The sequence below is a fragment of the Echinops telfairi genome, unplaced genomic scaffold, assembly GCF_000313985.2.
Source record: "Echinops telfairi isolate 266 unplaced genomic scaffold, ASM31398v2 ScPeMD7_6;HRSCAF=24_1, whole genome shotgun sequence".
NCBI classification, from domain to species: Eukaryota; Metazoa; Chordata; class Mammalia; order Afrosoricida; family Tenrecidae; genus Echinops; species Echinops telfairi.
The window spans coordinates 6723013-6747619 of NW_022103903.1; the positions used below are offsets into that span (position 1 = coordinate 6723013).

A 24607-nucleotide genomic window follows, 5' to 3' on the forward strand; every position below is an offset into this window, starting at 1 on the left:
CAGCTAGACCAGAGCATGTACACTTGTACAGATAAGAGCTCTCAACACACAGAATCCAGGATGTTAGAGTAAACCAGCCTCTAATATCCATGAGTATCTATAGTGCAACTGTATGGAAATAATATATAAAGATGATAGGAAAGTCATAGAAGATAGGAGAGAAGGTAAAATAAAGAAGTCAGACACATTTTATGGTAATATGCTAACAATAAGGTCAGCAGAGCAGTTCAAAACCTCTAACTGGTCAGTGGAAGATCAGGGTTTCTATTCTCATACAGAGTTATAGTCTCAGAAACTCATCACACAGGCCAATTCTGCCCCGTTCCACAGAGTGCCAATGAGCAGGCATCGAATCAATGACAGTAAGGATTTGGGTTGTATTTTTGTTTTGTTTATTAAAAGTTATGCTTATCCTTTCCAGTACTCGTTTTTTCTTGATTCATTATTTGTTCAGATGTTTTATGTGTTAATCTGGGTAAACTAGAGAAACAAATTCATAGACACTCATATGTATATAAGAAAGTGGTTTATATATAAGAGCAATTGACTATTGAGAAAACATCGCAGCCCAGTCCAGAGCAATTCCACAAGTCCAATATAAGCTCATATGTCTGAAACCAATATATAAACTCCTTTTTGGACTCATGAAATACATGCAATGATGCTGAATGCAGGAGGATCACAGGCCAGTTGGTTGGAAGTCTTGTAGATACAGTGGCATTGTAAGCATCTCATCATCGCTGGCAGGGGTCTCTTTATGGCTTCTCTGGCTCCAGAGGTGTGGTTGTATCAGGGTAGGTCCATGTGGGTTCTCCAGCTCCCAGGGCATAGTGCCACGTGTCTTGTCAGTAGAGCACCTTTGAGGGAGTGAGTTGAGAGAGAGTGTCTTTTGCCTCTAATGAGAAAATATGGGCATTCTCAGAATTCTCAGGAGAAGGCCACGCCCACACAGAGGACTCATTGGTTATATCTTGATTGATAGGCCAGACTCCACTCCTTCACTTATAATCCTCTCAAATTGACACCAGATTATATAACTACCACAGTTTAATATAACATTATGTAATGTTATATTGAAAAAATTTCTATTTCCTTCAGAAAGTCACCTCGTCTCTAATTAATTGATTTGTTATTGTGTTTAAAAAACTCTTTTCTCTTTGAGGTTGCATGGACTATATTACTTTCTTCCTGGGTGAGTAATATCACAATGACACTTTTACATTATGACCATCTTAAAAGTGAAATGTGAAAGGGTGAGAAGAGGTTGCTGGGTAATTAAGGATACTTCCTTAATCAGTACATGGATGTCTAGTAAATTTTGACGCATACATGAGAACAAATTTAATTGAAAATCATTTCGGTCATGTTCTGGTTATGAGGAGAATAGGAAAATGGGGAAAGCAATCTAAAAATCAAGCCAGAAAAAGTTGCTACAGGAATCAGAATAATGTATTTTTTTTAAGAAAAACATTTTTTTTATTTTAAAAATTGTCCCAATGCTGATAAATAAGAGAAGTTATGAAAACTGCTCCCACAAGATTCTGAACAAGATGGATTTATAGAGTGGCTCGACAAAACAATTGTAAGGATCTTGCAGGATGGAGAACTCTTTCCTTCTGTTGTGCATTAGGTCACTAGAGTCAGAATGAGTCTGAAGCACCCAACGACAACACAAAGATAGCAATAATCGGTGATAAAACTTGTTAAAGAGAGGTGAGAAATGAGCTACAGAATTTCCAGAAATAAAGAATAGGAAATGTTACTTTCAGAAAGTATTATTTTGCAGAAATGGAAAACAAATAGGATGCAATATACTGTGACAACCGTTTAGCTTAAACACTTTGTCCCATTTACTTAAACACATGAGATTTTTGCTACAGTCATGAGAAAAGAATATTTAGGACATCTCTGAGAAAAGAATAACATGAAATGGAGACCAACATGTAAAAAGATGTGCGTGTGGATATAGAAAAATAAATAAAAACAAAGAGACACGCAAAAATGTCAAACCCGTTGCCATCAAGTCCATTTGACTCTGCCCTCGCTCATGTGATACTTCGAGGAGGTCACCCCCAGGGGCTCTTCATCTGTTTCCTTTCATGGAAATGATTTAAATGTGATTCTAGAGTGAATTTGGATAGCCTGTGCCTCCCAGGGATGCTTTACCAAACATAGCATTTAGGAAAGAAAAGTAAGTGGCCAACTATTGGTAAAGAGACATTAAAGAAATCAGGTTAAATAAATTCAATTAGGCACACATAATTTTTGTGACTAAAAGATTAAGATGTTAATGTAATATTGAGTTAATGAATAAGAAAATACTAGCATTACTGCATAGTACTTCCAGTACTTATTATGTCTCTTCACCCAATCATACATCTTCCTAGTAGTCATTTCAATAACTCTGGGTGTGGAATAAGACACCAGATTAATATGCATAGCACATGTCTCTGGCTCTTTACTTAAACTGTGGCATTTTTAAGACTTCATATAGGATACAGACTATCAAATTAATTCTTCCAAACCTTCAGATGTACTGACCAGAACTAACATATACTGGAGAAAGGGAGAAAGTATAAATTCAGAAAGTGACTGACTAAGGAATTATAAAGTATTCTAAAAATCTGATCATTTTCTTTCCTTTCCTTTCAGCAAAAGTAAATGAAGATTTATATTAATTTTTAATGTTAGATCACCATATTATTTTTGGCTTGCAACAAAGAAGCAAATCAAAGGATTGAATGGTAGTGTTAAAAATTACATTTCTGGATATTTAACTGAAAAGATCATCAAAAACAAAATGGAACACATAAAATATGGAATGATAGGCATTGGTGAGCTGAATTGGAATGGTGATCTTGTTTTGGATTGGGCATTTGAGTCAGACAATGATATGGATTACAACAGCAGCAATGACAAAGTCAAAGAGAATGTCATCATATTCATCATCACAAAAAATAGTTCAATATCTACGGTTGAGTACAATGCTGTCTGTGATAGGATAACATCTATGCATCTACAAAGAAATCCAGTTAATACCACTATTATGCACATTTATGGACCAACCCGTGAAGTGAGTGATGAGGAAATTGAAGAAGTCTACCAATTTTTCTGTCTGAAAATGATGAAACATGAGATCAAGATGCATTGATAAGTACTTGCTCTTGGATATAGAGCAGCAAAAGTTGAATGGAAGAATGTGTGTAGTAAAAGAACTGAAAAGAAAATTTTAAAAGTCAACTCTAGGAAAGAAAAGAAAGTAAAGCATCATAAAGAAAGGTCAAAGGACTGGCGTTTGAAGCCCAAAAGGAAGAACATGCTTAGGACCATGTTTAGCATACCCAAGCACTGAAGAAAACATTCATGCCTTGAGTAGCAATGTTAAAGATTCGATGTGCAAAATATTGAACTATTCAGGAAATGTCGATATTTCTGGTTTGTGTGTGTGTGTGTGTGTGTGTGTGTGTGTGTGTGTGTGTGTGTCTGAATCTGTTTGTTCATATAGGACTTTTTTTTTCAGACATGTAATGTCATTGGTGGTCACCTTCTTGAATTTTGGTTACATGTTTTTTAGTGTATGAAACCCAGGATTGATGAACCTATAGGGACAGCAACTGGAATAAGGGTTTCTGGTGGGAAGGAGGGTACAGTGTTGGCAGTGTTGGGGGTGTGTGTAAAAGGGAGCTGATATCAAGGAGTTCAGGAAGAAAAGAATATTTTGAAACTGATTGTGGTAGCAATTGTACAATTCTGCATGATGTGATTGAATTATAGAATGTTATGATATTCCTATTAACTCTCTAATAAAATGGTTTTTGAAAAAAATAAAAGAATACATTGTTCATTCAGTCAACTCAAAGGTAACATGTGATCAAGAACTGATGATATTGAAGGACGAGATTTGGTTTTGACTGAACCCTTCAGTCAAAAACAGGACTGTAGAAAATGAGAGAGTGCTAATTGAAATGGTTCAACAACTTTATGAAGCACTAGAAACATTCACTAATTTATGCCAAGAAATTTAAAAGACAGCATATGATTTATATTTCATACAATATGATTAAAATCACATGCAAGTAAAATTTTGCTGAAGATAATTCAAAAAGAGGTGCAGCAGAACATTGATAGGGATTTTCCAGAGATTCAAACTTGATTCTGAGAAGAATGTTTCATGAGATATGTCATTACTGATGTCAGATGATTCTTGGCTAAAAGCAAAGAACATCAAAAAGATGTTTATATGTATCTTATTGACTATAAAGATTCATTAGCCTCCGTGGATCATAAAAAAACATCTGTGGATGACATTAGAACAAATTGGAATTTCTGAATACTTACTTGTGTTCATGGGTAACTTGTACATAGAACAAGAGACCATAATTTGAACAGAACACAGTAAGACTGCAGATTTCAAATCAGGAAACGTATGCCTCAGAGTTCTAGCTACTACCCATATTTATTCATTCCTTATGCCGAACAAATAATTCTTTTTCTATATGGTAAAGAGTGTGGCACCACGATTGGATGAAGGCTCATTAATAACTTGTGAGAGGAAGATGACACAAACTTGCTTGCTGAAAACCACTCTGACTTGAAGCACTTACAGATGAAGGTGGAAAACCAGTCTTTAGTCTGGAACTAGTTAAAATGTGAAAGGGCAAGGACAACATTTTGAGGACTGAGATTAGCATTCCCCAAACAATGGTGCATTCAATCACCTTACATGCTTGTGAAACCTAGATAAATAAGGACAACTTAAGAATTTATGTATTTGCACTGGGAAATTTGGAAGTATTTTGAAAGAACTATAGACTTCCAGAAGAACAAACAAATCTGTTTTAGTGGAAGTATCGTCAGACTGCTACTTAGAAGCGAGGATGATAAGTCTTTGTCTGATATAATTTGGGCATGTTATAAGATAAATCAATATAGAGAAGAGTAAATTATTCTTAGTAAAGGATCTGCCACGTGCCCATCAGTTTGTTGCACTGTGTACCTTGCAGCTTGTGTGTTGCTAGGATGCTAAAACTACGTCACTGGTATTTGCAAATAGACAGGCTCAGCCAAAATGAAAAGGGATTAATGCATACTTTAAAATCAGGAAATGTGCGCCTCAGGGTTCTATTGTCTCAATGTTTTTCAATCTATATGCTGAGAAAATCCTCTGAGTCTGGGGTATATGAAGAGGATTATAGTATCAGGATTGGAGGATGGCTAATTAACAACCTGCAGTATGCAGATGACACAACTTTGCTCACTGAAAAGGAGGAGGACTCGATGCATTTGTTGATGAGGATCAAAGACTGCAGCCTTCAGTATGAATTACAAATCAATGTAAAGAAGATCAAAATCCTCATAATCGAACCATTAAGTAACATCATGATATGGGAAAATTGTTGGAATGGTCCAGGATTTCATCTTGCTTAACTCCATAATCAGTGCTCATGGAAGCAACAGCCAAGAGATCAAATGACACATTGGATGGGTAAATCTGCTGCAAATACATCTATAATGGTCAACATAGGGAATTTTCTTGAATTTTCTCTTGAGATTTATTACTGAGCATTTCAAAGTGAAGCTTCCATTGAACTTACAGCCAGGAGATGCCCCTGATTCTTAGAAATCCTGTAAGACAGGAGGGCACTGGCTGTGAAGTAGTCCCAAACCACAAGCTGCTCCACACAAGATGAGACTTGCTACTCTCCTACAGAGCTCCCTTCGCATAAACCGAGGGGGCGTTTCTATGCCGTCTAGGGTCTCAGTGTCAGTGAGTTGTGGATTTATTCTTTAAGCTCTTTTCTGAAGTAAATTGAAATTCTCCTTCCCTTTGTAAGATACAAGATATTACTGAGTCTAGAGAGCGTGCTGCTTAAAAAATTATCATTTGAGAACTGCACAATCAGAAAAATGATAAATTCTAATGGAATGATATGCTAACTTCTTCATAATTATGCAGTTACTGAAGGGTAAATTAGCTCTGGCACTCTATAAAACTACGTCCTAACATTGTTCTGCCTGATTCCTCACTGTGTTTTTGATGTTTTAGCTCATGTGGGCCCAGTTTCCACATTCCTCTGTGACCTTTTCTATGCCTAAATGTTATGAGGTATGTATACAGAATAGTTCCCTGTGTACTAAGTGGAACATTTCAATTAGTATTAAATTTTCTTGACTTTTCAGTATGCAGAAGACAATCAGTCATTCTCTATTATCTTAGTTTGTTCATCTCTAGTTCCCATTTTATATAATGTTATTTGATTTCCTCACGTGGTAGCTTTATTTCATATACCACCCAGTGCACCTGTACCCATTATATTTTAATTTAATTTGACAATAGAAAGCAAATGGTATTGACAGATCCCTTTGCATGTAATTAATTAGCAAGAACACTCCTGAATCAATTAATCATAGTTTAATTCAAATTTAATTTTCTGAGGCTCCAGGAAAGTAACCATTCATAAGTTTCCGAGAAGGTGCATTCACATTCGTTTGCAGTTTTCCAGTGGTCTTGCTCAATTACTTTACCAAGTGCTATATATTCTTTGATTAACAACACGCTGGAAATTAAAGTTGTACAAATGCGAATGCATTAACACTTGTAAAAGGAGAAAGCGCTAATAACTCAATTTGCTCAAGTGTTTTTCATGCTTTATTTTGCCTTTCTATAGTCTTACAGAATGCCTGCCTTTTAAAGTAATGTATCAGGTATTAAAAGTTTTTAAGTTTACTAGCAAGTTTGTAGACAAACTTACAAAAAATAAATATTTTCTCACTTAAAAAGATATATTTAATTCAGCTTATGATACTAACCTTGGTGTGCAGTGGGTTACATTCTGAACTGCTAGCCCCAAAGTCAGCACTCCTCTGGAGAAAGATGAGGCTGTATACTCCTGTGTTACTTTCTCAGAAACCACGACAGGCAGTTCCCTCCTGTCTTACAGGATTTCTAAGAATCAGGGGCATCTCCTGGCTGTAAGTTCAATGAAAGCTTCACTTTGAAATGCTCAGTAATAAATCTCAAGAGAAAATTCAAGAAAATTCCCTACGGTAACCATTATGGATGTATTTGCAATTAATATCATGGAAATATTTTTTTTCTTTTTAACTTAACAATGCCAAAGAAACAAACTCACTGCCATGCAGTTGAGGTCAACTCATCAGTGAGTTTTCAAGATGAACTCTTTACGAAACTAGAAAGGCCTGCCTTTCTTCTGAGGAGAGCTCGTGGTTTTGAATTGCTGACCTTGCAGATCACAGCCAAATTTGTTGTCTCTCCTTCTCCTATTTCTTCATCTTTTGTAGTTTGATTGGTAGAAAATTCCCACATCATACATTTCCACAGTGAGATCACTTTTTAAAAGAGTTGTGTACACATCATCAAGTACAATCAGTTCTAATGTACCCTCCACCCTCCCACATTCGTTATTTGTTCCCCAATTCCTTTCCACTCTTCCCCCATCCCCAATACATCATTACTTCAGTTATTGTCTCTCTGCATCTACTCATTCTATGTCTCACAAACTTGGAAACATAAGAGAAAGAAAACAAAACAAAATAGAAATAAAGTAAAAACGAAAAGGAAGAAAGAAAAGACCACCAGCAATATTAAAATAAACCAGAGAGAAAATTTCCGTTGTGGAACAAGTGAGAAAAATTTAAACCTAGAGAAAATTCATCTGGGTCGAGGGAAGTCAACTGACTAGGTTTCATATTGTACCGTAGTTCAATCACCATAATCAAGTTTACAGTAATCTCTGTCTAATAGCACATCTGGTTGCCTCCCTCCTCTGTGGCCATCGTGGATCTGTCTGAGCCTTAAACCAACTAGGGATTCTGTAATTGGATTTTGGATTCCCACTGTCCTCTATTGTCTTCTACAAATTGGGTGTTCACAATATAAGCTTTAATACTTTTCCCTTTATCATATTTGGATTTTGTTATTGTTATATTTGGATCACACCGGGTGGTGTGATTCTTCTGTGCGGACTTAGAGACCCCAGACACTAGTCCAGTTGATAGTGGGACACCGTCATCTTTCTTAGCACACTTTGCTGTAGCACTCATCTTCAGTGAACGCTTCAGGAAGGCGAGCATCAAGCAGAGCTCTGTCATAAGAACCAACTCTTCTTGAAATGAGATGGGTCTTCGGTGAAATCCCAGAATCTGTCTGCTTGCCCATGGGTCATGAATGACTCCCGTTTATTTTAGAGGTCTTATTATTATTTTATGACAAAAATAAACTTTAAAAATGATCAATCATCCCCCTGGGTTATAGGGTGATTCCATTGATAACTTACTGATAATTTATCCAATGTTATAGAGCTTAAGGTCCTGTCGAGAAAAGGAAGTAATGCGAGTATAATCCAGCTGAGAACTGAAATCCATGAGTTGTTGTTTTGTACAGATTGAATCCTTAAATTATTGATCTCTGTTTACATTGAACATGGTAGTTGGTTCCATGAGGAAATTTTCTGTAATATTTCATACAAGGGCAGATATGTGCCTATCAGATTAATACATATATCAACACAAGGAGGGCATTGTGATAGTAGATGTACGGCTGTGCCTGCTAAACCAAGAATCACAACCAAAGGACCAACAACTACCCCTTCCACAGTCTTTGTGTGTCCATCATTTATTTCCTTTCTCAGCAGGGAATTTCAGACCTAAGTCCAAGGCACAACCTAATTCTAAACCAGTGGTTTCCAACCTCCCTAATGCCCTGACCTTTTAATACAGTTCCTCATGTGTGGTAACCCCAAGCATAAAATTATTTTCATTACTACTTCATAACCATAATTTTGCTACTGTTATGAATCGGATGGCCCCTGTGAAAGGGTCTTTCAACCTCTCAAGGGGGTTGCAACCCTCAGATTGAGTACTGCTTTTCTAAACCATATTCTATGAGGGTACCTCATTACCAGTGTATAATAATATTTTGTGTAAATATTTAAATATTAGCAATGTGAGAAAACTTGAACTAACTAGTTTGAGAAGGCTAGATTCAAATGTAAACGTTTGACTTATAAATATACTTATATCTTATGTTCAAACAACATGGCTTAAAAAATAATTAGTAATTTTGTTTACATTTAAAAATTGAAAGGAAATTCAAATTAGGTTTTTTTTTAATCTTTTATAAGTGAACTCATTAATAGTGTCATTGAAGTATAATTCTGCCAAAAGAGGGAGAGTGAATGAGAGATTATTTTTATCTTCCTTTCTCCAAATGTTATATTCTACATAAAAACCACTAATAAGGTCTTGAAAGTATTACTTTGGATACGAAAATATTACTTTGGATATTTTCTGCATGCCACTACTTAGTTAAGCATACAATTTCTTCATTTAATCTTGTCAAAGTTTTATTGACATCAACAATAAGAATTATGTTCATTATATTTTGATGACTATTAGGTGGGATGGTACTTGCTAATGAAATCAAGTATGAAATTTCCTGGAGCTGAGCCAAACTAAAGTAGCGAGACCGGAGCTGAACTCTCAGTTATGAAAATGGCCAAATAAGGCAACACTCGTGAAAGTAACACTCAAGACAGCAGTCAATTGATAGTGCAACCAAAGGGTTGAACCCGTCCAGGTAAGTTATTACCGTTGTTGTTAGGTGCACATAGCAACCCTGTGTACAACTGAACTAAACACCAGCTGATCTCTCCTTGAAGACATTCTTTCTTTTCTCTGTCCCTCCACTTTGCCAAGCATGATGTCCTTCTTCAGGGACTCATCTCTTAAGACAACATGTCCAAAGTTCTTGAGAGGAAGTCTCACCATCCTTGTCTCGAAGCAGCATTCTGAGTGAACTTCTTCCAAGACAGAAGTTTTGGAACTCTAGGGTACTTTCAATATAATTTGACAACCCTATAGATCACATGCATCATTTCTTCTTTGGGCTACCTTTCAATGTCTGTCAGACAATGGCTGAGATCATAGCATGGGTCAAGCCCATTTTAGTCCTCTAAGAAAGAGACTTGTTTGTGAACACATTCAAGGTCTTGTGCACCAGATTTACTCAATGTAATTCATCTTTCCATCTCCCGTTTTTGCCATGAGCCTTGATTGTAGATCCAAGCAAGAGGAAGTCCTTGACAACTTCCACCTTTTCCCCCTTTGTTGTATGTTACCTGTTAGTCCACTTGTTTGGGGTTTTCTTTACATTGAGTTGTAGTCTATATGAAGGCTGCAATCCTTGATCTTCATCAGCAAGTGCTTCAAGTCCTCCTCTCAGTAAGCAAAGTTGTGTCATCTGCATATTGAAGGTTGTTAAAAACCTTCCTCCAATCCTGATGCTGTATTTTTGTTCATTTAATCCAGCTTCTAAGAGGATTTGCTCAGCATATAGATTGAACAAATATGGTGAGAGGGCACAACTCTGACACACACTTTTCTTGATTTTATGTTATACATTATTTCTTGTTCTGCATCCACAAGTGATTTTTGGTGCATGTACAAGTTTCATATGAGCACAATGAGGTGTTCTGGAAATCCTGCTCTTCTCAAGAGTATTCATAGTTTCTTAAGATCAAAGCAGTTGATTGCCTTTGCATAGTCAGCAAAACACAAGTAAACATCTTTCTTGTATTCTGTAGTTTCAGCCAAGAACTATCTGGCACCACTGATGACACCCCTCGCTCCTTGTCCTCCCCTGAATCTGGCCTGAGCTGTCAATGTATTGTGGGAAATTTTCATAAATTGTCTTTAGCATCATTTCTTTTGAATGTGAAGGTAATACTGTTCTAAAATTGGAGCAGTTGGTCGGATCATTTTTCTTTAGAATGTGCATAAATATGTATCACATCCTGTCAGTTGGCCAAGTAGCTGTTTTCCAAAATTCCTAGCATGTGCTTCCAGTACTTCATCAGCTTGTTCAAACATTTTGACTGATATTCTACTAATTCCTAGAGCATTGTTTTTGGTTAATGTTTTCAGTGCAGTCTCTCAGTATCATTGGTTTTTGCTCACATGAAAGGTTCTTCCTACATCATGAAATGGTGGAATGTTGACTATTTCATTTTGGTACAGTGACTTTATGTATTCTTTCCATCTATTTTGGATGTTTCCTGCATCATTGAATATTTTTCCCATAGAATATTTCAAAATTATAACTCAAGACTTAAATTTTTTCCTTGATTTTTTTTTTCAGTTTAAGAAATACTGAATGTGTTTTTCATTTTTGGTTTTCTATCTCTAGATCTTTGCACATTTCATTATATTGTACTTTTTCAGAGTCTCTTCTGCATGCATTTTGATGTTTCTTTCTTTACTGTATTTTTTATCGAATTTTGCTTTCTTAGGGTCTGATGTTCTTAATGTCATCCCATAGCTCATCAGATCTCCATCATTAGTTTTCCATGTGTCAAATGTGTTTTTGAGATGTCCTCCAAATTTTGTGGGATCTACTCAAGGTCACATTTTGGCTTTCCTGGACTTGCTTTAATTTTCTTCAATGGTCAGTCCTTGACTTTGTTTTACCTGCTGATATTGAGCTGTTCCATCTTATCTTCCCACAGATGTAGTCAACTAAATTTCTGTAGATTCCACTTGGAGAAGTCCACATCATTTGTGCTATTGAAAAAGGCCTTTTTTCTAAAAAAGTTGTGGGTCTTGCAAGATTCTATCATGCAATATCCAGCTTAATTTCCATTATCAAGACCATATTTTCCAACTGCTATTCCTTCCTCTTTGTTTTCAACATTTCAATCCAATAGCCAAGAATTATCAATGTACCTTGAATGCAGGTATGATCAATTTCTGACTGAAGTCACTGATGGAGTCCTTCAATTTCTGAATCACTAGCTATAGTGGTTGGTGCATAAAATTGAATAATAATAGTTGTATTGATTGGAATTCCTTGAATGCAGATAGACATTATTTTATCACAGACAAAATTGTACTTCAGAATAGATCTGGAAATGGCCATTTTTGTTTTGTTTTGTTTTATAAGAAAAAAATCTTTACTCGTTATCTTCTCAGTTCAAAAAGACTCATTCTTTCTCAGGGTTGGTCCATCTGACTCTGTCTTGGGGAAATTACCTTTTTGATTACTTCATTCCACTTATAGTAACCATATGATTTTCTGACTTAAAATAGCCAATACCAGTCCATTTCAGCTCATAACACCCTATAATATCTATCTTTATGCATTCCATTTTATCTTGACACCTTCAAATCTTCCTATATTCATATTTTGTACATTCCAAATTTCAATGATTAATTAATGGTTTCAGCTGTGTCTTCTCATTTTGAGTTGTGCCCTATTGACAAAGGATGATCCTGACGACTTTACACCAGAGGCATTACTCCATCTACATCATTATGGCTGATTTTTCTTTGAGAAGGCAGATCTTCCTGAGTCATGTTTTGAGTGCCTTCTGATCTCAGGGACTCACCCTGTCCCTAAGGGACCTAAACCACTTCTCTTCATTAGGTTTGTAGTAATTTACAATGCAATGTTTCAATGCTATCCATAGCATTTTCAAGGCTAATTTTTCTGAAGTAGACACACTAATCCTCCTTTATATTCATTCTGTTTTTAGTCTGCAAGCTCTGCTGACACCTGTTCGCTGTGGGTGACTCTGCTGGTATCTGAAATGCCAATGACATAGCTTTCAGCATCACAGCAATGCACAAGCCACCACAGTACAACCAAGTGACTGACAAGTGATGTCAAGCCAGGGTAGATAAACATTAATTAGTTCAGCAAACCTTGACGAAAGGATCTTACAGATTAAGGGGACCCAGAGGCAGGGAAATCGATTTCAGAGAAAAGCTAGGAGTGGAAAAGTACAAAATTTGAGTCAGAATGGTATCTATCATTTAAACATTTCTCCCCTATTTCCATAAACAAGTGGACTCCTGGTGCTACTGCCAGGTATGGGTTGGACTGCTACAAAATCAAACCCATCAGATGTTCCATAGAAGAAAGATAAGCTATCTATTATGGTAAATATTCGCAGACTAGAAAACTCTATATAGAGTTACTATGAGTTGCTATCAACCTGATGACAGTGGGTATGTGGGTTTTCTTGTTATTTATCTTTTTTCCTAAAGTGAGTAAGATACGGTAGGGGAACATGTGGACTTCTTCTAACCAACCCCTCTGTAAAAGACATTTATATGTAAGCAACAAGACTATGGATGGAGATATACAAAGGATTTTTCCAATTCCCAGATCTTATGTGGGTAGTGCTGCTTTTCCAATGAAGTCTGCCGGTCTTTGTAGTTATTGTCAATCAGGCTTATAATAACATATGTAGGTGTGTATAGCAGATTACCTCCCCCCAAAACATAGCAGTTATTAATCATAGTAGAATAAGAAAAATAATTTTAAAATTATAAGTTATGAAATGCATAACACTTAATAAATTAAAATATGTGGTTTATGAAATTTCACACACTAACCATGAATTATTACGCAATTTTATAGCAGCCAACTAAAGGAAGAGAGATTAAAATTTTCACAAACTCTTGCAGTCTAAAATTGATTTAAAATATAATAAAAGTGTAACAATATTTACTGGTATTTGGGATGCAAAAGTTGTATAAAAAGAAAAACTAGGATCAGTAGCTGAAAAGGATGGTTCTGGTGGTAGACATACAGTGGAGCTTATCTGCCAGAATTTTTCAAGACAAACCACTTGTTCATTGTAAATATAATTTTTCCATAGTATGAGCAGTGACTACACACATGAATCTCATCAGCCACAATATTATTATTGTTAATAATATTAATATCAGCCACAACATTTGTTGTAAGATACTATGAAAACACAATATTAGCAATCAGAGCAAGGGCAGGAAGGAACTGTGGAACAGACAATCAGTTGTTCATAGTCAAGTTGAAGCTGTAGCAATTTAAAACAAGTCCATGAGAGCCAGAATACAACCTTAAGAGTACACTACCTTAATCTAGAACCAATCATAAGAATAGATTTGGCTCAATGAACTCTAAAGACCAAAGATCAGATGAGTTGGATGATGTCAGACAACCTATGTAAAAAAAGCAAAGAACCATTAAAAAGAGAGACAGAAATAAAAGATAAAAATCTACATCAGAGGAGATTCTGAAATGTGTTCTAGAACATAGAATATGTCATGTAAAGGCAGAAATAATGAAGTAAAATATATGAAAAGAAGATTTCAAAAAGAAGATCCAAAACACAAAGTATTGAATGAAATGTGCTTAGGTTTGGAGTAGGAAAACCAAAATAAATAACACATCTTCTGGCATTACTTAGTAGGGGCTCACGTATTATGCTAATGCGTGTTAAAGGACTTGTCCTACGAATTGTCTTGGTGTTAAACAATGAGCCTGGGGTTTTCAGTTTTAACTGAGAAAATATTTTTTCTCTCTTTTTTAGATTGGGCTTCTGGGGCACCCTGATTTGGGGGCTGTCACACTGACTCCCAGAAGGGGAGATCCAGCTTATCAGAAAGGTTGTTTTCTTCTCAGCCAACTGGAATTTGTCCCCTGGACTATGACAAACTGCTTACTTTCTGCTACAACACGACCTGACTCAGGTACATTTCTTTACTTCTTTTCAATTGCTCCAAATCTATGACTACCTGCCGACCCAATCCCCAGCCTATGAGCTCAAGGCAGCTAACAGCGTGGAGCGGTGTAGTGTGGGGCCCTGTGACTAGCTTTCAGAAGTTTTCTTCCTGTCTGGGATTATGTTCCCTTTGGGGCCTCAGCCTGAGGAAATCTCTACTCACTGCCGAATTAGGGCTCTGGTAGCTGCTGGGCCAGAGCCCATGAGTCCAGCACACAGAACCTAGAGTGATTTAATGCATTCTCAGTTTGCTTTGTGAGTGGAAATTTTAAAAAAATTTAAAAAGCAGGGTTCAGGACAAACCCTAGTACCCTGATTCTAATTTCAGACTCTGCCTGCCAGTCTCCATCACCTTACCTCCCAATTTTCTGGTCTGGTAGCAGAAACTCTGGGTGGGTGAATCTAAATAGACGCCATCTTCTTCTGTCTCCAAGGTGAATGGGGGGTGGGGGGAGGGGAGTATGGGATGAAGACCCAATGCCCATCTGTAGACAATTGGACATCCCCTCACAGAGGGGTCACAGGGAAGAGATGAGCTAGTCAGAGTGCAGTATAGCACCGATGAAACACACAACTTTCCTCTAGCTCTTTGGTGCTTCCTTCAACCCAGGATCATGACCTCAATTCTACCTTACAAATCGGATTAGACCAGACATGCACACTGCTACAGAGAAGAGCCTACAACACAGGGAATCCAGGATAGATAAACCCCTCAGGGCCAACAGTGAGAGTAGATACCAGGAGGATTAGGGAAGGGTGGGGGAAGAAATGGGAACCAATCACACAAGGATCAATGTAGAACTCTTCCTAGGGGGACAAATAATGGAAAAGTGGGTGAGGAACAACAGAGGATGATGTAAGATATGAAAAAAATAACCTATAATTTATCAAGCATTGATGAGGGAGGTGGAAGAAATGGGCAGTCAATGAAAGGGGCTCACGTGGGAAGAGAATGCTTTGAAAACGATGATGGCCACATATGTGCAAATGTGCTTGATGCACTAGAGGAAAGTATGGTTTGTGATAAGAGATGTAAGAGTCCCCAGTAAAAGCATTTTTTTTTAAAAAATTAAAGAGAACTTAAAAAAAAATAACACATCCTCACCTTCTCAAGGTGAAAACATTGAAGAAGAAACAAACTCAACTTCAAGTTATAATATTAAAAGGTTCTATATACAAAATATTTAATGAGGCAAAAAATCAAAAGAAGATAAAAGGCATAGACCCCATAATTGCCCCAAAATTGGTCAATAGTTGACTATTTTAAGAGGTAGCATATGATTAAGAACAGACAGAATTTATTTTCAAAGCCCAGGCTACCACAAAGTAATTGGCAAGAAACAAGGCCCCAAGATTAAGGGAAAACAAATGGAAACATTTCATCAAACCAAATCAGGACTGGAAGCACACACTTGTCTATGCAAAGACATTTGGAAGACAGCTCTCTGGTCAGCCATTTGGAAGAATTGTGTCCATTCAAAAGAAAGGTAATACAATACCATGTAGGAATTATTTGACAACATGATGAAAATCACAAAATATTGTTAAAGGGAACTCTAAACAGTTGCAGCAGGAGACTCACAAGTAACTATAAAAAAATTAAGTCAGATTTAGAAAAGGACAGAGTATTCCCAAGTAGAGAATATCAGAGTGATGTTTATCTGTGTTTTATGCATTCGGTGTTAATCATTAATATATGTATGTATATATATCATTATAAGATTGAAAATTTCAGAAAAAATCATTGTACTCATGTGGAACCAGTACAAAAGACAAACTGATCTGTCTTGGGAGAAGGACAGCCAGAGTGCTCTTAGAGAGAACAATGGCAACGCTTTTTACATACTGTGGACATGCTGTCAGGAGAGACCAGTCCTTGGAGAAGGGCATCATGCTTGCTAAAGTGAGTGGCATCAGAAAAGAGGAAGGGATTCAAGGAGATGGATTGACACAATGGCTGCAACAATGAGGTCAACTATAAGAACATTTACCAGGATGGTGCATGATGGGGACACATTTCATTTTGGTGTGCGGAAAGGCGCTATGGGTAGAAACTGACTGAATGGCACCTAACAACAAAAATGTTATGCCATATAATTCATTAATTTTTAAGATACCTATAATTTTTTAAAAATGACACATAAAGTCCATGTTTTGTTCTTTTGCAGTCTCATGAATGTTAAGAAAACAAATTAAACATAATTCTAAAAAGTGGTAAAGACTGGGGCTTTTGCCTTTCTTTGTAATTAAGTGATATAAACAACTAACAACCCTGTAAGATTTCTAAGTTTTCAAAATTACTTGAAAATTTCTTTAGTACAAAAATCTAGCTAGTTTCAGGAAAAAAATGTTTATGATTGAATTGCTCTCATTCTGATTATTATACAACTGTGCATACTATACACATATATGTGTACATATTTTTTTACATAGCATGGTAGAACATAGTTTCACATAAAATAAACTATGCTATTTTAACATCAGATTATATCAGTATTATTTAAACTGTCAAGAAAACGTTTAATATACATAATTAAAAATAATTTTAAAAACATGAAGCAGTTACATGATTTACTGACTTAAAATAGGAAAGTATCTATCTTTCACTCAACAGTAATTTACAAATTTTTTAAGGGTGGTTTGTTGCTGTACTCTAATCAGATAGCTCTAACAATGAAAAATTGTCCCATCTTTTCAACTTACTGATCTTTGTAGTTTAATCTTTGAGAATTGAATGATCTCATAGTGCTGATATAATCATGAAAGAAATTGAATAATATTTAAGACATTAATCCGATTCTCATGTGTAATTTGATTTTTTTTTTGTAAGTTGATTTTTAAAGATATGTCAAGTGAAATTTTTTAAAGGTTGTTTTCTATGTATTAGCTCAAATGCTTTCAGTACTGTTACCTGAATGCCAATATAGAATAGGAGATATGAAGAATGTTTCTTTTATTTCTCCAATTCATAAAGATGTGATTTAAAGAAATAATAGCCAGTACTCTTGAGTCATTTTACTTATTACCTTTATTTATGTTTTCAGTACATATTATGTAAGGAACATATTATCACTAGTAGATGACTACAGAGTTGTGGTGGCAGAAAGGTAAAATAACTGGTAACTAAAAGATTAATAAAAGTACAACCAGAATGCTCTTACAGAGAATGATGGTGAGACCTCGTCTTTCATGTGTTAGACATGTTGCTAGGAAAACCAAGTCCCTGGAGAAGGACATCATGCTTGGTAAAGTGAAGGGGCAGCAAAGACTAAGAAAGGCCCTAAAGAGTGGCTTGACATAGTGGCTGTGGTGACAAAAGGTAAAATAATTGAAAATAATTGACTGGCTACTGAAAAGTCAGTGGATCTAAACCACCCAGTGGCTCCACAGGAGTAAAGACGTGGAAATCTACTGAAGTAAGGATCACTTGGAGACTAGACAGAAGAGTTTAACTCTCTTAGGTAGGGTCATAATGAGTCTTAAGCAATTATTATCTTCACCAATGTACCCAGCTACTACATTTTTTTAGTTACAAAAAATAAGATTTTGCCAAACAGCATTAAAAAGTCCATTGTGAAACCATATTTGTAAAATAAAATGAATAATTTGTTTTAATTTGCACAATCACCTACTAAACTCTTAAATGCTTTAAAGTTTAGTTAGAATTAGAGCAAATACCATAGCTAAAATTAAAGCTAATAACAAGAAATCCAGTTCCAAGATGCTTAATTAATAAAGCTAAAATATTTCCTTTTTTTTTTTAAATGCACTTGCTCACCATGTCAACCATTGGCATGGTGAGCGTTCAAAGACAAGGTCATTTAGTGAAAATCAGCATTATGTGAAAATGAAAAATTTGGACTAGAATATAAGGTGTAACTTTACCACTCAGAATTTATATATACTTAAAGTACATATAAAGTATATATACTTTATTCAAATATTTGATCAAATTGATGAGTAGCAATATAAAGCCACTACAATAAGTGGCATATTTCCTTATGAGTTATTTGGGATGAGTTGTTTGATTACATCAAGTACATTGTTAAAAAATCTTAAAATCAAAATAATTAGAGATATATATTGAAAGGAGGTGAAAATATAAGTGTTCTGTTAGTGTTATCTCTAAGACAGGCCTAGACTCTGTTATCTCTAAGAGTCTGTGTGATCTCTAAGAATCCCTGTGGTTTATGAACTTTGAATTGCACTGCTAAGCAGAGGTTAACACTTCCAACTCTCCAGGCTCTCCATGAAAGAAAGAGGGGACTTTTTGGTCCTTTAAAATAATCTCTGAAACCAAAATAGGGTAAATCTACTCTGCTCTATTGAGTAGATAGGAATATGAATCACCTTGATGACATTTAAGATACAGTCAGTCTTTTCTGTGGGACTATGATGACATCAAGTTTGGCGTTCTGATGTAATCCCTCTATCAGAAAAAGTGAGAAATAAATAAGGGAGCAAGACATTTAGGCTTCAAAACTGAGAAGTAAGGAGCTGATCCTCAAAATAGACATCTTTCACAATGACATAACATATTGTTGCTGTTAGGGTGTTGTTAGGTACTGTTAGTCTGGGTACTTTGGAGAAACAAATCCACAGCAATTCATGTATAAGAGAGAGTTTTATGTAAAGAAAATGTGCATCACGAAAACATCTCAACCCAATGCTGCCCAAGCCCACAAGTCCAACATTAACCCATTAACCCAACACCAGTCCACAAAGTCCTCCACCTCACAAAAGAGAGGCAAGGATGCCGACTGCAGGAGGAAAGCTGAGTCAGTGAACGAACAAGCATCTCAGCACTAGCAGGAGTCTCCACGCGGCTGCTCCAGTACCCAGGGATGCATCGGGGTAGGTCCATGCGGCTTCTCCTTGGGGATGTCTTGTAGGAAGTCAATCTTGCAAGCTGAAACAGGGAACTGCTAAGGCAGCTGCACCCAGTGCAACCATAACAAAACAAGAGACCTGATAACTAGAAAGGCGAGGCTCACCATCCATTTATCCCTCCGCCTTTCAATTAGCCCCACATGTGATTATTGGCCAGGCTGGCATAATTAACTAACTCAGATACCATTAATTTGGTTCCAACTCATAGCTATCCTATGTACCACACAGTGAAGCACAACTTGTTGCTGTGCTGTCCTCACAATTGTTCTTATATTTGAGCCCTTTATTGCAGTACCTTGTCAATTCATGTTGTCAAGGACTCTCCTCTAATTTGCTGCTTCTCCACTTTACCAAGCATGATGTCCATCTCCAGACACTGATCTCTCCTGTAAATATGAAGACATATGAGACATGTACATGAGACAAACTCTCACCTTCCTTGCCTCTCAAGAGCAGTCATGCTATACTTCTTCCAAGACAGATTTGTTGGTTCGATTGGCAGTCCACGGTACTTCCAATATTATTTGCCAGCATCATAATTCACATGTATAAATTCAACTTTGGTCTTATTTACTGAATGTCCATTTTTTACATGATTGTGAGGGAACTGAAAATACCATGGCATGGTCAGGTGCACCTTAATCCTCAATGTAATATCCTTGGTTTTCTAAATTTTAAAAAGGTTTATACAGCAGATTTACCTAATGCAATTCCTCTTTGACTTCTTGTTTGATGCTTCCATGAGCAGAGATTGTGGTTCAAAGCCAGACAATATCCTTCAAAATTTTAATCTATTAGCATGATAATAACTAATGGTCCAGTTGTGAGCATTTTGGTCTTCCTTACATTGAGTTGCAATCCATACTGAAAGTAGCAATCTTTGATCTTCACCATCAAGTGCTTCAAGTTCCGCTCACTTTCAGTAATCAAGATTGTTTTATCTGCATATCACAGCTTGTTAATCAGGCATTTTCCAAACCCGATGCCCCATTATTCTTCCTATAACCCAGCTTCTCCGAAAATATTCTCAGCATATGGTTTAAATACGCATGGCAAGAACATTCAACCCTTCCTGATTTTAAACATTGCAATATCCCTGTTCCGTTCCCACAAGTGCCTCCTGATTCAGGCACAAATTCCACATAAGCTCAAAGAAGTGTTCTGGAATTCACATTCTTCTCAAGGTTAACTATAGTTTGCTATGACCACATAGCTGAATGCCTCAAGATAGTCAAACACAAGTAAACAGCTTTCTGGTATTCTGTGCTTTCAGCCAAGGTCCATATGATGTCACAATGATAGCCCTTGTTCCACATCCTTTACTGAATCCGGCCTGAGCCAATGGCAGCTCTCTGTTCGTGTAGAGCCGCAACCTTTATTAGATGATCTTTAGCAACATTTTACTTACATGTAATATGAATGGTACTGTTGTATAATTTGAACATTGTATTGGGTTCTCTTTCTTTGTAAAGGGTACAAGTATGAATTTCTTCCAGTCACTAGGGCAAGTAGCCAGCGTCTAAATTTCCAATCATAGAAGAGTCCATTGTCCTAGTGCTTCATCAACTTGTTAAAATATTCCAGGTGGTATTCCCTAGATTCCTGGAGACTTGTTTTGGGCTAATGCTTTCAGTGCAGCTTGAACTTCTTCTTTTAGTGCCATTTGTTCTTGCTCATATGCAACCTCATCAAATTGTGGAATGTAAACTAATTGTTCTTGGCACAGTGACTGAGTATTCTTTCCATCTTCTCTGCTTCCTTCATCAATCAATATTTTGTTTCATAGAATCTTTCAGTATTACAATTTGTGGTTGAATTTTTTATTGACTTTCTCAGTGTAAGATGTGCTGAACATATTCTTCAATTTTGGTGCTCTAAATCTTTGGACAATTCATTAAAATAGTTTATTTGGTCTTCTTGAGCCACTGTGTCAGTCTGGGTGGACTAGAGAAACAAATTCATTGACACACATATGTGTATAAGAAAGAGGTTTATGTACAAGACCAATTGTACATTAAAAAACACTCCAACCCAGTTCAGATCAAGCCCATAAGTCCGATATTAGCCCATATGTCTGATACCAACCTATAAAGTCCTCTTCAGACTCATAAAACACATTCAAGGAAGCCAAATTCAGGATGATCACAAGCCAGTGGGTAGGAAGTCTTTGGGTCCAGTGGCGTTGTAAGCATCTCAGCGCTGGCAGGAGTCTCTCGGTGGCTTCTCCAGCTTCTGAGGTCTGGTTGCGTCCATGTGACTTGTCTTCCAGGAAGTTGCAGAGACAGAGAAGTGTCTCTCTCCTCCAAGGAGGAAATCCCAGATTTCCCAGAATCCTCAGCAGAAGGCCATGTCCACAGACGCCTCCTTGGCTATCTCCAGATTGACTGCCTAGACTCCACCCCTACACGCTTAATCCTTAAATTGACACCAGATTAGGTGACTACCACAGCCACCCTTTGAAATTTTCTGTTCAGTATTTGGAACTATAATGGAAATTTTTTAAATGAGAAATCTTTAACCCCAATGGCTTATTTATGATCTATAGAAAAATTGTAAATGAAATATAAAACTAGTCAATAGAAAGAAAAATAAATGCAAATAGAAGCAAACATAAATGCCTATGAAGAATGTAATTCAGGGATTTCCTTGAATGTGAGGAATGAATTTCAAGAATTACATAAAAAGCATACTGAACAGAAAAGTTCAAATATAATATTCTGGAGAAAAAGAAGAAAATGATCCAGGAAGGGTAAATTAAAGAATGAAGAAGCATTTCAAGCGAACTACCCCGAATGAAACCCAGTAGAAGGAGCTCACTCTATATTTTGGAGCCAATAATAGGTCTGACCCCTCTGAGCAAAAGAAAATAAATGGACAAGTCAGGTTTTGAAAAGAGCATTGGCAAGGCTATGGAGGAGTGGGATATTGAGAAGACTGAGGAACGCAGTAACTGCCTGGCTGCTCGAGAACTTGGTGTTCAAGTCGCCCAAACGATCGCCTTGCACAACATTGTCAAAGCCATAAACGAAGCAGGGAGTTACACAGGTGGTTCACAAGCAGAAGAAACTTGCGTGGAGATTTGAGACAGGGAAGAAATGGGAGATTGAGCCAAGGTCTTTCAAGGTGGACCCCCGGAGCTCCTCAATGGCCTGGAATGATTTTCTTGCTTGTGCTAAAGAATGCAGGGACGCTGACAGAAGTAGACAACTAAGCATAACTTTCGGGAATTGATTATCAAGGCTTTTTGATCATTGTCTAAGAAGCTTGATCTGTCTGAAGCAGAGTTCTCTGTTATTGGCACAAGATAGCTCATCATACATCCTGAAAGAAATAAGGTTACTCGTTTGCTTATTACTTTATGAAGGCCTGTGGTGTTGCATCATGCCCATTTCTCACCCATCTGTGCAGCATAGCCAGCCAGTATCATTGTCTTCATGTTCGTGTCTTTATTGGGTCTCACTCCACACACTTCTGTAATTGAGCTTTCAAAGGTGGTATTTGTTTATAATGGATTGATCTCAAGTGCAAAGGAAGTCTCACTTGATCATGCCTGATGCCTATGATTTTAATCACCTAGTGTTTTGACTCCTTATTGGGAGGTAGTAGAGTTGATATTTCATAGTCACATAGTGAAAGCAATTTTTGTTTAGTGTCAGATAAAATATTTCGGTAACAAACATCATAGACTGTGGTATACAAAAATTATAAACGGGACCTAACTTAATTCAACACTTAAACATAATGAGTGTACTTTTGCAAACCTAGTTCTATGAAAGGGATTCAAAATGTTTCTGATAAAAATGAAATTAAAGCAAAATTTATATTTTCCCTCCATTTTTTTGGAGCTCACAAATACTCTCTGTAATGTTTCTAAAATACGTTTCTTAAAATAAAATGATAGAATGAAAGGGAATTTATTATTTCATACAATTGATACTTAAATAAGAACAATAAAAGAGGTCCACAAAACTAGATTATAAGAATTTTAAAATACTAATGAAAATATTAAATAATGCCTGCCTAAAAAAAACAACAACAACAACTGCTATTAAGATGTTTCCATATTGTTTTTTCATTGGCATCCTCACTTGCAATATTCTTTGTTTATATCTTAGCATTATCTGTTGTGTGATGTGTACTTAACCATCTTTTCACTGTAAGAGAAAGGTCATGTTCCTTTTAGGGCAATTAGAGAATTGTCATTGTGTTTTATATATTAGAGCCAGTTAAGCAAGTTCTCTTCTCTGAACATATTATATTCATCTTTGAAAAACCCCTTTCCATTTCTGCTGAACTTACAGCAATTGTTCTGATAATATTTTTTTAGTTCTTTGAACACCTTCAAGAACTGCATAATTCACTCAGAATGCCTTCTGGGAATTTGGTGGGTAACAAAAAGCTAGAATGGACAACAGGTGTTTGACACATTTTCTCTTTGTGTTGTATATTTGTTTACTTAAGTAACAAGCACAAGTAAATAAAAATGTATTTTTCCTGAAAATAATACTTTTTAAATGAATGCAATTTTATTAAATGAATAAGCAAATATTATGAGCGTAATTCTTTTTTTTTTTTTTACCACTGTGGATGACATGAACACTACGAGTGGAGCTTAGGATATGCTGTTGCACAGATGAACTTGAAAACAGAATAAGGTATACACATATTTGATTTCCACATTGGCCGGTGTCCAGCCACCAGTTTATACAAAACCCTGATTACAAGTGCCATTTTAACAACCGATTTGCCAAACTCAACAAAAAAATAGGTATTGCTTCTGCTGAATCTGTGTGAATCACTTAATCCCACCGCTGCATCAGACTCAAGCCAATGGGTTTATGTGCATGTGAAAGTTAGACAATGACTGTGGAAAAGTGCAGAAGAATTAAGGTAGTTTCTTTATGATGCTGACAACGAATATTGAAAGTTCCATCAATTGCCGATTAAGTAGAAGCAGCATACGTAAGAGAAGTGAGGGTGGTGCAATTTTGTTATAAGTAGTTGGGTCCAGTCCCTAGCTTGGTAAAGTAGAGTGTCAATGAAAAATAGAAACCCCCACAAACAGATGGTTGACACAGTAGCTTTAGCAGTGGAAAAATTATTGTGAGGATTAGAAAAATATCATTAGAATGTGAACACTTTTTAAAAAC

General features: G+C 36.4%; 1 pseudogene; it reads left to right on the forward strand.

Annotated features, from left to right (window-relative positions):
• The first annotated feature begins 22049 nt into the window (after nt 1-22049).
• On the forward strand, nt 22050-22688 carry LOC101642775 (annotated as a pseudogene).
• Nucleotides 22689-24607: the final 1919 nt, after the last annotated feature.